At 45.0% G+C, this 14,107-nt stretch overlaps 1 protein-coding gene and 4 non-coding genes across 5 annotated transcripts in view; 4 read left to right on the forward strand and 1 right to left on the reverse strand.

The window, feature by feature from the left end:
- LOC119967855 (probable G-protein coupled receptor 139) overlaps window positions 1–14,107 on the reverse strand; it is a 150,318-nt gene that overhangs the window by 80,847 nt on the left and 55,364 nt on the right. The gene's annotated exons all lie outside the window — the stretch shown is intronic.
- trnat-agu lies at window positions 1,105–1,178 on the forward strand. Its single transcript has one exon. It is a non-coding gene; the product is annotated as a tRNA-Thr (tRNA).
- Window positions 2,245–2,317, forward strand: trnak-uuu. The gene has a single exon. It is a non-coding gene; the product is annotated as a tRNA-Lys (tRNA).
- On the forward strand, window positions 3,887–3,959 carry trnak-uuu. The gene has a single exon. It is a non-coding gene; the product is annotated as a tRNA-Lys (tRNA).
- On the forward strand, window positions 4,403–4,476 carry trnat-agu. Its single transcript has one exon. It is a non-coding gene; the product is annotated as a tRNA-Thr (tRNA).

Consider the following 14,107-nt stretch of genomic DNA (forward strand, 5'->3'; position numbering starts at 1 on the left):
CAAATCTCAGCAGTGCTTTTGGGTCAAAGCTAGGAGCCTGTGCAGAAATGTTCCCAATTCAATAGTGAATACAGAACATGTTGGCAAAATATCTGTGGCACTGAGATTCTAGTTTGCTTTACCTTGATTTTTTTCAAACTTTATTCAACCTTCCATAGCTCCCATATTTCATGCAACTACCATTTTTCTCACCTACTCCATTGCATGTACTCCTCGCTTCAGCTCTGAGTAAAGATCACACGGATTTGAAACATTAACACTGTGTCTGGCTCCAAAGATATCCTCTCCTTTTCTGAGCCTCAATCCCATCATTTTTAGCTTCTCACGCAGTCGCAGCTTCTGCAGTATTTTCCTTTGAATGCATGACAGGATTTACCTGAGGAATTCCAGGAGGAACATTTTGACTGTTTCGCAGCGATATCTGTGAGCAACGACTGAATGATTAAATGCTTTACTCTGATGAAGAGTGACCCAGCCTCGAAACATTAGCTCGGTTCTCTCTTCACAGATGCTGCCAGACCCACTGATATTTTCCAACATTTCCTGTTTTTTTTTTCAGATTTCGCATCCACCGTAATTTGCATTTATATTGAACGATTTATGTTGCTGAATGTTAGCAAGAATGAATCGGGCGGGATAAATGATGGGGCGTTTTCCATGAAGATGTGGTGCAGACACACTTTTACACTCTGAAACTTTGCAATTTGCATTATAGAAAATGGAAGATGATTTATGAAAAGTGCAAGAATCGTGGCAATGTTGGGTTTGCCAAATTGCAACAGCCATCAAGAAGTTTTGCTAGATTTTCGGTTAATGTATAAACTCGCTCCTGGTCTTGTCCTGCATTATACCACGATAGTTTTCTGGTCATGTTTAATCACTTCAAAATTCGTAAAATATTTTCTGTTTGTTTACTTCTTCCCTGCAGGACTGCAATAAATTAATAACTTTCAGAAATTACTGCAATTTTTCCACTTTCAAAAGCCCATTGCAGATGAATATTTTAATTTGCACTCTCAAAGTTAGCATAAGAAATCAACAATACTGGTGCTTAATCAAAATACTTGAAATCAGTTCTAAACTTGCAAGCCCACATCCAAGGTTGGTGCTGTGGCTTAGATGGTTAAAGCGCCTGTCTAGTAAACAGGAGATCTGGAGTTCAAATCTCAGCAGTGCCTTTGAGTCAAAGCTTAGAGCCTGTGAAGAAATGTTCCCAATTCAATGGTGAATGCAGAACACGTTGGCAGAATATCTGTGGCACTGAACTTCTAGTTTGCTTTACCTTGATTTTTGTCAAACTTTATTCAACCTTCCATAGCTCCCATATTTCATGCAAATTCCATTTTCCTCACCTACTCCATTGCATGTACTCCTCGCTTCAGCTCTGAGTAAAGATCACACAGATTTTAAACATTAACACTGTGTCTGGCTCAAAAGATTTCCTCTCATTTTCTGAGCCTCAATCCTATCATTTTTAGACTCGCACGCAGAGTCGCAGCTTCCGCAGTATTTTCCTTTGGATACATGACAGGATTTACCTGAGGAATTCCAGAAGGAACATTTTGGCTGTTTCTCAGCGATATCTGTGAGCAACGATTGAATGATTAAATGCTTTACTCTGATGAAGAGTGACCCAGCCTCGAAATATTAGCTCGGTTCTCTCTTCACAGATGCTGCCAGACCCACTGATATTTTCCATCATTTCCGATTTTTTTTTCAGATTTCACATCCACAGTAATTTGCTTTTATATTGAACGATTTATGTTGCTGCATGTTAGCAAGAACGAATCGGGCGGGATAAATGATGGGGCGTTTTCCATGAAGATGTGGTGCAGACACACTTTTACACCCTGAAACTTTGCAATTTGCATAATTTGCTCCTTTACTAGATGGGTTTACTTGCGTTCACGCTCTGCCACAACAAACATCAGATGACACCCTTTATTCTTTCTCTAAAAATAAAATCTGTGTCTCTGTTGCTTCCCACTCATCTCTCACCAATCAAAATGTAATCTTCAATGTCTCGAAGTACCAGTGCACGTCCCTGGGTAACAACAGTTGTCACATCACAAGTCACTGGTAAAAAGCATGTACAAGCTGAAGAATTTGAGAAAGGGAGCCAAAGGAAGGCTGCCGCTCTGCTTGTGAGGAAAATGAGCAGGAGAGGCTGAATTACCAATGAAGAAAATTCAAAAGGTACAATATGAGAGTTTGAAGTGAGCATTGAGGAATGTTTAAGAATGGGCCCTGGTAGCTCAGTCGGTCGAGCATCCGACTTTTTATCTGAGGGTCCAGGGTTCAAGTCCCTGTCAGGGCTTTCAGTTGGTCTCAAGGCGCTTGCTCCCCAATGAACAGTAGGAAAAAAGAATATAAAATGCAGGATGATTTATGAAAAGTGGAAGAATCGTGGCAATGTTGGGTTTTCCAAATTGCAACAGCCATCAAGAAGTTTTGCTAGATTTTCGGTTAATGTAAAAACTCGCTCCTGGTCTTGTCCTGCATTATGCCACTATAGTTTTCTGGTCATGTTTAATCACTTCAAAATTCGTAAAATATTTCCTGTTTGTTTACTTCTTCCTTGCAGGACTGCAATAAATTAATAACTTTCAGAAATTACTGCAATTTTTACACTTTCAAAAGCCCATTGCAGATGAATATTTTAATTTGCACTCTCAAAGTCAGCATAAGAAATCAACAATACTGGTGTTTAATCAAAATAATTGAAATCTGTTCTAAACTTGCAAGACCACAATCATGGTTGGTGCTGTGGCTTAGATGGTTAAAGTCCCTGTCTAGTAAACAAGAGATCCTGAATTCAAATCTCAGCAGTGCCTTTGGGTCAAAGCTTGGAGCCTGTGAAGAAATGTTCCCAATTCAATGGTGAATGCAGAATATCTGTGGCACCGAACTTCTAGTTTGCTTTACCTTGATTTTTGTCAAACTTTATTCAACCTTCCATAGCTCCCATATTTCATGCAAATTCCATTTTCCTCACCTACTCCATTGCATGTACTCCTCGCTTCAGCTCTGAGTAAAGATCACACGGATTTTAAACATTAACACTGTGTCTGGCTCCAAAGATATCCTCTCATTTTCTGAGCCTCAATCCTATCATTTTTAGACTCGCACGCAGAGTCGCAGCTTCCGCAGTATTTTCCTTTGGATGTATGACAGGATTTACCTGAGGAATTCCAGAAGGAACATTTTGGCTGTTTCTCAGCGATATCTGTGAGCAACGATTGAATGATTAAATGCTTTACTCTGATGAAGAGTGACCCAGCCTCGAAATATTAGCTCGGTTCTCTCTTCACAGATGCTGCCAGACCCACTGATATTTTCCATCATTTCCTATTTTTTTTTCAGATTTCACATCCACATTAATTTGCTTTTATATTGAACGATTTATGTTGCTGCATGTTAGCAAGAACGAATCGGGCGGGATAAATGATGGGGCGTTTTCCATGAAGATGTGGTGCAGACACACTTTTACACCCTGAAACTTTGCAATTTGCATAATTTGCTCCTTTACTAGATGGGTTTACTTGCGTTCACGTTCTGCCACAACAAACATCAGATGACACCCTTTATTCTATCTCTAAAAATAAAATCTGTGTCTCTGTTGCTTCCCACTCATATCTCACCAATCAAAATGTAATCTTCAATGTCTCGAAGTACCAGTATAGGTCCCAGGGTAACAACAGTTGTCACATCACAAGTCACTGGTAAAAGCAAGTACAAGCTGAAGAATTTGAGAAAGGGAGCCAAAGGAAGGCTGCCGCTCTGCTTGTGAGGAAAATGAGCAGGAGAGGCTGAATTACCAATGAAGAAAATTCAAAAGGTACAATATGAGAGTTTGAAGTGAGCAATGAGGAATGTTTAAGAATGGGCCCTGGTAGCTCAGTCGGTAGAGCATCAGACTTTTAATCTGAGGGCCCAGGGTTCAAGTCCCTGTCAGGGCTTTCAGTTTGTCTCAAGGCGCTTGCTCCCCAATGAACAGTAGGAAAAAAAATAGAAAATGCAGGTTGATTATCTGAAAAGTGGAAGAATTGTGGCAATGTTGGGTTTGCCAAATTTCAACAGCCATCAAGAAGTTTTGCTAGATTTTCGGTTAATGTAAAAACTCGCTCCTGGTCTTGTCCTGCATTATGCCACTATAGTTTTCTGGTCATGTTTAATCACTTCAAAATTCGTAAAATATTTCCTGTTTGTTTACTTCTCCCCTGCAGGACTGCTATAAATTAATAACTTTCAGAAATTACTGCAATTTTTACACTTTCAAAAGCCCATTGCAGATGAATATTTTAATTTGCACTCTCAAAGTCAGCATAAGAAATCAACAATACTGGTGTTTAATCAAAATAATTGAAATCTGTTCTAAACTTGCAAGCCCACAATCAAGGTTGGTGCTGTGGCTTAGATGGTTAAAGCACCTGTCTAGTAAGCAGGAGATTCTGAGTTCAAATCTCAGCAGTGCCTTTGGGCCAAAGCTTGGAGCCTGTGAAGAAATGTTCCCAATTCAATGGTGAATGCAGAACATGTTGGCAAAATGCGTGTGGTACTGAGATTCTCGTTTGCTGTACATTGATTTTTGTCAAATTTATTCAACCTTCCATAGCTCCCATCATGCAACTTCCATTTTCCTCACCTCCTCCATTGCATGTACTCCTCGCTTCAGCTCTGAGTAAAGATCACACGGATTTGAAAGATTAACCCTGTGTTTGGCTCCAAAGATATCCTCTTATTTTCTGACCCTCAATCCTATCATTTTTAGCTTCTCACGCAGAGTCGCAGCTTCAGCAGTATTTTCCTTTGAATGCATGACAGGATTTACCTGAGGAATTCCAGAAGGAACATTTTGACTGTTTCTCAGCGATATCTGTGAGCAACGATTGAACGATTAAATGCTTTTCTCTGATGAAGAGTGACCCAGCCTCGAAACATTAGCTCGGTTCTCTCTTCTGTTGCCCTCTACAATGGACACTAGTCTACAAAATGGAGAACTGCTAAGACTGCAGGGAAAAACAGCCATAGTACGGACACACAGCTTGCAGAAGCAGTTAGCATTTTGCACGTACAAAACCAGTTTCAAGACAGGTGTAGAAACCCAGCCAAAGGTGCAAATAGGAAAGCGATCTGCATATTAATGAGATGATACCGGCCCAGTCCCAGATACAATAGAAACATTTTAAGTATCGATTGATATTTTCTATAGCTACCCAGCCAGAATTGCGCCAGAGAACCCAGGTCATTGATCCCTAGGAACCGCCCCCCGCCATCAAGGAACGACTCCAGGATAGGGGAATTCGAATGATGTCGATTGGGAAAGACCCAATCGATACCTAGCAGGTGAAAGAGCCCGCCCCAAGGGGCACGGACCTCCAGGACCTATATAGAGAAGGTCAAGCACATGATTCGGTCTGTTGCTTCCAGAATCCGGCCCAGATCTGTTGCATCCTGACTCCGACCCCAGCCTCCAGATCCTTTCTTTCATCACCGGCCGTTGAGCATGAGCCATCTTTCAGTAAGTGCCAAACAACGATTGCTACGTGACCCAGGCATTGCTTATACTCTTGCCGACTATTAGTGAACAGAAGGTGCAGTCCTGAAAGGAACAAAGGCCTTGTCCCCTGACATTGCTGATTCCTACTTAGATAAGTATTTAGTCGTTTAATAGTAGAAATAAGTATTAGTCTTTTAGCGTGTGCATGAGTATTTATTATATCTGTTATAATAAACACTAATTGTTTAGACTTACTGATCGGTGTTAAGACTTATTGCTTTGAACTTGACCTTGATAACTTGTGACGGTGTCTATAACAGCACCTGGCGACTCAAGAGCATAGATACAGATACAGAGCCAAACCAGTGTTATGCACATGTCCTTTAAATGGAGGCGTGTTAATCACACTAACAGTAGAACGAGCAACATTTAGTGGTGACCTCCTGACGGGACGCGATTAGAAGTGGCACCCCCACTCCGTGAGAACCCCAGAAATTTGAATTAGAAATCAGATTGTAAAAAAGGAAATATCACAAGTGATCGAGGTGTTCAAACCAATAATAATAATTCGGAAGTGTGTTTTGTGCATGTGTACTAACAGGGTTGTAAAGTTAACCTGAGAGCTTTTTGTTGCGACGAAGTGTCGGGAGTTTTGTAAGCGGAACATAGCGAAAGCCTTACCCGTCTTTTTGAAACATTACCTCAACACTCCCTGTTCCAAATTTAAGTAAGAAAGAGAAAATGGCCATGTAGGCAATGGAACGCCTCATGAACCCAGAGCAGTTCTTGGTCGCAGCGACCAGCAGTAGCAGAGTAGGTCAGTGTCCCGTGTGGGCGCTGGAACTCCGCAAGTATCTGAAAGGAAAGTGATGGCCCCTTTGGAATTATTTCTGTATGAATAAGGAGACAGGTCCCGGGAGTATAGGACATACTTGGTGGGAGAACCTCTCTCAAATTCATAAGAAAAATCCGAGTAAAGCACGCAAGCCGATGGCAATCGTGCCCTGTTTGGCACAGTTGCGAGGCACTGAGGAGGTCGTTCGGACGCTCCGAGCAGAATTGGAAGAACGCAATAGAATGAGCAAAGTGGATGTCAGGGACATCGAGAATGAAAATTTAGAACTAAGAGGGAAGCTGGCAGAGAAGGGTAGAGAGGTGGATGATGCCAAGAGGGCACATCAGTCCTGTCTAGCCCATCTGAGCAGTTCCCAGACACAATATGAAACAGCCTATCAAGATATGCAGCGTGCAGTCCTGATAAGAGAAGTCAGAAAAGCAGGTAGAGGCATTGCAGAGGCAATGCTCTGACCTATAGGCAGCTTTAAGAGCACTCCACGATGCCACTACTGAGCAAAGACAGAGTACAGTAGACCATGCAAAATGCAGGAAGCAGATTGCGGAGCTGCAATCGCTGCTTTCAGTGCAGAATGGGTTCCAAAGCACCTTTGGAACGCAGTTAGATGAGGAGAATGCCCCAGACTGGCAGGAACTGAGTGAGACAGCGCAGCGCTATGTTCAAGGAACATGTGCGCCAGCAGCGCAGCAGAAAAGGAAAGCACCCCAACCCCCCACAGATCAGATAGCACCCGCACCCATGAATCCAGTCACCACCCAAAGAAAGGCAACCACAGACGGCGCACCCGATATCACCTACACCACCCCCTTAACTGTAACGCAACACAGGGACGCGTGTGAGAAAATCACTCCGTTTCTCCCCACCGCAGACCCCCACCAATTTTTCGCAAATGTTAAACAGCAGGCTACCATGTACGGCCTGGACGATAGAGAGCAGGTTAAGCTCACGGTTCTGAGCTTAGACCCCTCCGTAGTAGCAGCCCTCCCCGACCCACAGAACTTTGGAGGAGGGACACTAGAGGAAATGCACACCTCCATTTTAGATGCAATTGGTTATAACAGAGGAGACCCAGTTGAAGGACTAAATAAATGCAGACAAAAGAGAACAGAGCACCCCACAGCATTTGCAGGAAGGCTGTGGATCCATTTCACGGCAGTTTTCGGCGAATTAAACCGAGCGCATTTGAACCGTGACAACATGGTTAAATGGACCCGCACCATAATCTCCCATGCCACAGATGCAGGACAGAGTGCTTGCAATAGTTACGATCCCTCAGAGGAGGCCCATAACGAGAAATGGGTTCTGAAAAGATTGTCCCGCGCTTGGGAACAATCGGTTCAGGGCAAAATTTAAAATAAAGACCCCAGATGAAGCTCAGGCTGCAGCGGACATTCAGGCAGTGAGAGCTCACCAAAACCCCACATGGGTAAATGAAGGGAAGACCAGCCCTCCACAGAAGTCGCAGGAATGCTACAACTGTGGCCAGTTAGGACATTTTGCAAAGGAATGCAATGCACCCCAAAGATCACAGTGAGGCCAGCAGACAGGCACTCTGAACAGAAATAGAGCGAAGCCTATTCACAGTATAGGAATACAGTCAGGACAGACCAATGTGGACGGAACGGACTGACGGTGTTCGGGCTCCCCCACTTGGGTCTGTGACACCCTCTGGGACCAATCCGGGAGACCGGTAGTCACAGCAAAGGTTCGAGGGAAGCCCATAGAGTTACTTTGGGACACAGGAGGGTCCCGCACCACAATTAATTCCACCACCACGGCACAGGCAGACACGTGGCCAACCACATCCACCATTACACTCAGCGGTTTTACAGGACACTCACGGCAGGGACACATCACAGCCCCCGTAGCAATTCAGCTAGGGAACATCTCCACCAGACACCCCGTTGTATTAGTTAATCTACCCCGTACAGCAGAACACATACTGGGTATAGATTTCATGAATGCCCATAGCCTGTCGTTCGATCCAGTAAACCAGTGTGTCTGGCGAATGGCAAAATCAGACAGAGCACCCGCTACTCTCACAGTAGGAGAGTATGCGAATAGGATTAGCGCAGTAGGCGACTTTTGTTTCGACCCGACCACGCTTAGTACGGACAGACAAGTGAGAGTCGTTTTAAATAAACACAGGACAGCATTTGCCAGTCAACGGCATGACTGCGGCAGAATGACTGGACACGTTCACGTTACCGGACCTGACTCCCGACCACAGAGACAATACCGATTTCCCCCAGAAGCAGAGGGAGAAATAGGAAAAGTAATAGATAGCTTATTGGAGCAAGGTGTACTTAGGACAGTAGCCTCGACCAATAATGCTCCTATTTGGCCAGTGAGAAAGCCCGACGGATCATGGCGTCTGACCATTGATTATCGGGAGCTCAACAAAGTAACCCCAGCAGTAGCCCCCACGGTAGCAACAAGTCCCGAAACCATGCTCAAACAGGGACTCCACTCCAAATATTTCACGGTATTGGACATTAGCAATGGCTTCTGGTCAATCCCATTGGCAAAGGCGTACCAGTACAAATTTGCCTTCACATTCAAAGGACAGCAGTATACGTGGACATGCCTCCCACAAGGATTCCACAATTCCCCCTCCATTTTCCACCGACAGCTGGCAAATGGTTTAGTAAAATTTTCCCGCCCCGAATGTCTGGTACAGTATGTGGACGACCTATTACTGCAGACAGACACAAAGGCAGAGCACATTCCGCTTCTGGCCAAGCTCCTGGAACTTTTAACCTCGATTGGATGTAAAGTTAACCCCAGAAAGGCCAAGATATTAGAAAGCAAAGTGATGTATTTGGGTACAGTCATCACGCACGGCAAAAGCGAGATTGAATTCAAAAGGATTGATTCGATTGTCAAATTGCCCCTTCCCTAGAATGTTTCAGCTCTCTGCTCGTTTTTAGGGCTGGTTGGTTACTGGCGGAACCATATCGATGGCTTTGCGACAAAGGCAGCCCCACTCTCAGACCTCCTTAAGAAAGGAGCCCCATGGGAATGGCTTCCGCAGCATACAGAGACTGTGGAAGATTTAAAGAAAGCCCTTAGCGCAGCACCCGCGCTACAAGTCCCAGACCAACTCTCCCCCTATGCAATAGAGGTAGCGAGCACAGATCTGACCCTCTCGGCCGTGTTACTCCAGGAACGGCACGAGCAGCTACGACCCGTGGCTTATGCCTCCAGACTTTTAGACCCTGTAGAGCAAGGATTTTCAGCCTGCGAGAGGCACCTCCTAGCAGTTTTTTGGGCAGTACAGTACTTCGCGTACATTACCGGACTCAATCCCATCACCATTTTGACCGAGCACACTCCCACACAGTTACTTCTAGACGGTCGACTGAAGGACGGTTCAGTTAGCCAGATTAGAGCAGCTAGATTGACGTTACTTTTACAAGGACGGGACATCACAGTTAAACGGACCAGGACACACACAGTTTTAGCGGACAACCTCCAATATCCAGGACAACCCCATGAATGCGAGATTGTAGCACCCCTACACAACACAGGACCCTTCATAGCGAAGACACCCCCCAGAAAGATAGGGAATTCAAGCCAGAGCCCCCAGCACACCGACACGTGTGCCCCACTGAAAATATATGTGGACGGTTCATCCACAGTTTTAGATGGAGAACGCATCACTGGGTGCGGGACCTATGTTGAGGATGCGCAGGGTCGCGCATTAGAATAAATCTCTTTAAAATTACCAGGTCACTTAGGCGCGCAGGCAGCTGAGCTCGCGGCCATCGCATACATAGTGGACCACCCAGATTGTTTTCCCAGCCCGGCAGACATATATTCGGACAGTTTGTATGTCTGTAACAGTTTAACAGATTTTCTACCCCTGTGGAGGACACGAGGTTTTGTCTCCGCAGATGGGAAGCCCCTTCCATCAGCCCCATTACTCCACCATATCTTAGACAAGGCAAAGGATAGGACGTATGGCATTATCAAAGTTAGAAGTCACCATAGATCATCCCCCCTTGGAAATGTAAAAGCCGACGCATTGGCAAAAGCAGGTTCCAGGCGAGGACACTCTTGGACACCCCCAGCTAGCGCACCACCTAGCGCCCCTGTGAGTGCAGTTCAGGTCTCAAAGACGGAAATTAAAGATTTAGTTGAGGCACAGAAACAGGATAGAGATCTCAGGGAGATTTTTAAAGGAAATTTTGTGCACCAATACGATAAGTTCAGACACGCTCTGGCCACACATGAGGGTGTGATCATTAAGGATAAACTTTCCGGAACAGGATAGGAATCAGATGATTGCCTTGTTCCATGACAGTCATGGACACCAAGGGATCGACCCGACCACAAGGCACCTCAGGCAACTCTGTTGGTGGCCAAATTTAAGAAACGATGTGACCCATTACATCGTGAATTGCCTAATTTGTGCACAAAATAAACCAGAGAGGTACTTGAAAAAGGCACAACTTAGACATACTCGACCAGTTAATGGCCCCTGGACTAACCTCCAGATCGATTTTATAGGACCATTGCCCCCTTGTAGGAATGGCTATAATTATGTTCTGGTCGTTATAGACACCTTTACCAAATGGGTAGAGGCATTCCCCTCACGAACGAATACAGCTAAGACAGCTGCAAAGATCCTGACCCACCACATCTTCACGAGATGGGGTCTACCGAGAAGTATTGAGTCAGATCAGGGATCTCACTTTACAGGATGGGTCATGAAGAACGTCCTGACAATATTTGGCATTAAACAAAATTTCCACATTGCGTATCACCCCCAGTCAAGCGGGATAGTTGAACGCATGAATCGGACCCTAAAATCGACCCTTAGAAAAATGGTTCAGGAGAACAATTCAACATGGGATTCAGTACTCCCATTTGCACTCATGTTCATCTGCAACACGGTTTCATCATCCACAGGATTCACCCACACACACTCATGACCGGACACCCTATGAAAGGTACAGAATTCCTTTTAGGACTGGACATGACTAGCCCCGAAGTGACGGCCCTCACACATGAAAAGGCAGTCAAAGACCTAGTTGAGACTGTGAGGTCTGCACAGTTAGCAGCCGCAGTAAAATTAGGAAAAAGACGAAAACAAAGCACAGCTTGCTTTAATAAGAATGTACACCCCACAGAGTTTCAGGTTGGACAACAGGTAATGTTATCTGTTTATAACCCCAGCAGCTTTTTGGCACCTAAATTTTCCGGCCCGTATTCAATTTCGTACAAAATTAGCCCCTCCGTTTACAGAATAAAATACCCCAACGGTAAGACTGCGTGGTTCCATATTAACCAGCTAAAGGCTTATGGAACACAGTCTAACCACGCACACCATGTCCTGCTAGAGGCAGCAGAACATCTCACTCCGCCCACAAGAGACACATTTCCACCATCCTCCTCACAGACCAGTTCCTCATCGGACTCGCCCACGACTCCGCCCACTGACTTCAGACCACGTCCCGAAACGCCCACAAGCTGCCACAGCAGTGACAGTGACACTGACTCTGACAATGAAGACAGCCACAGTACTCAACCCTACATCCCCCACTTTAGCGACTACGACCCCGACTCCAGTGACCCCATGGAGGTCACCTACGTTAAATACCCAGACCCACCACCCGACCCCGACGACACCGACAATACCCCTTCAAACTCAGATACCACACTTTGGCACAGGGACAATTCATGGAGACTTGTCCGCAATAATGAGAGTGACCCCCGGTCACATAACGCACAGATCGCATGCCTGATCCACACAAGAGTGTGGGATCCGGGAGAAGAGGAAGATGTGATGTCTGACTCCCGATACGGCAACCCCTTTGTGACCCTGTTCGCATAGAGAGAGGAGAAGTGAGGTGTCCAGATGATGTAAAAGAGGAACCGCTTGAGGGAAGCGATATCCTTTCTGATGGAACCTGCACGTATGTTTGTTTATTTGTGTTTGTTTGTTTTTGATCATATTAAGGGTTTGATTGGAGAGCAGATCACTTTGTTGTTTGCTAAAGGTTTGATTGGAGGTTGGCCATCTTGTTTTCAGCTGAAAAGCTTGTGACCGCCTCGCATGCACGTTAGCTTGTCTGCAGAAACTTCTGAGAACTTCTGTTAGGTATCCTCTGGTGAACCGACAAAGTTCACGACTTGTCCCCTGTTTTCAGATGTTGGAGCATCTTGGCTCCTCCCTTGTTTTTCAGGTGCCCCTCTATTCTGTGAATAGAGGCTGCAATCCCACGATGAATACATTCCTACCCGTTCATAACAGGTTGCTCAGGCAGTGGAGAAACGGCATTGAGGACCCGCCCTGTCTGAGAACCCCCCTTTGGTCAGCCAAGCTCGGGTACGGCACGGCACGCCTTACCCGGGGACCCCATTCAAATCTTACCCGTAGCGGCCCATACGCAACTCATTCGACCTTTTTGTTCCAAACATTGTTTCATTTTTCTTTAGGTAGCCCTTCGGCAGCCATCCCACATGCTATTTACATCCAGGAACATTCGGATGGTAAATTGCAAAGCCTGCGAGACGGCTCGCAGAGGTAAAGTTGTTAGGTGTACATCTGCTCCTAAATTCGCATTTGAAATAAAAATGAGGGGAGTCACAGGGTTTGACTTGGCCAGTCATTTAAGGGTCAATTGGAATGAGAGGACATATACACTAACAGTACAGATATTAAACTGTGTATTGACAGATACTGTGCTTGATCCCATAGCTTTCAAAAAGTCGAAGCAGGGTTCACGGCAAGGATCGGCCATACAAAGGAAGAGAAGGAAGAGAACAAAGAAGACCATGATGGAAGCCTACCTATTACTATTAAATGTTGTATTTTTGCATGTAGAAGCAAATCATGTTTCCCCCACGACCCCCGCCATTAATGTTTCCCACACACCGACTTCTCCGTGCTCAGCACTGATCAGTGAGGTTCAGACCTGGTGCACGAAATTCATGACCTGGTACTCAATGTCGTATGTGATTGAATCACTGCTGGTGATTGCAATTCTCTGCATCATAGTACAGACCCTCAGGTAGAGGAAATGGAAAAGGAGAGCCTCCCATTCCTGCCCCTCAACCATTTACGGAGTTCAATCCCCTATTTTCGGTTTTCACCAATCCCCCCAACCCCTTGATGCATAGGAAATGTATTGATAGCGATATGTAAATAAAAATGAGACACTGATGTATTATATGGTTCTGAACTCGATTGCCGAGTCAGAAAGCGACATGTAATGTGGTGTGAATGGATAAGACTTTAGAATGTGATGAAATGTTTAAAGTAAGATGAGAATAGGAATTGTGATAGGTCGAGGTTCCCGAATATTGGTAATGCATGTCCCCTTTGACATAGCGCCAAGTTGAAAATGGGAGTTAAAATTTTCTTGCCATAGTTAAGGACAGAATAGACGCCCAGGAACTTGCTAAGGTCAGGGAACCCAAAAAGGAACCCAAAGGAAATCGAAGTAACATAGAAGAACCATACATAGGTGAGCCTTCACAATTTCTCGTGAGGATCACAAGGAGGGAATGTAGCCCTCTAAAATGGACACCAGTCTACAAAATGGAGAACTGCTAAGACTGCAGGGAAAAACAGCCATAGCAAAGACACACAGCTTGCAGTAGCATTTTGCACGTACAAAACCGGTTTCAAGGCAGTTGCAGAAACCCAGCCAAAGGTGCAAATAGGAAAGCGATCTGCATACTAATGAGATGATACCGGCCCAGTCCCAGATACAATAGAAACATTTTAAGTATCGATTGAT

Source organism: Scyliorhinus canicula, chromosome 6, assembly GCF_902713615.1.
Source record: "Scyliorhinus canicula chromosome 6, sScyCan1.1, whole genome shotgun sequence".
Taxonomy (NCBI): Eukaryota; Metazoa; Chordata; class Chondrichthyes; order Carcharhiniformes; family Scyliorhinidae; genus Scyliorhinus; species Scyliorhinus canicula.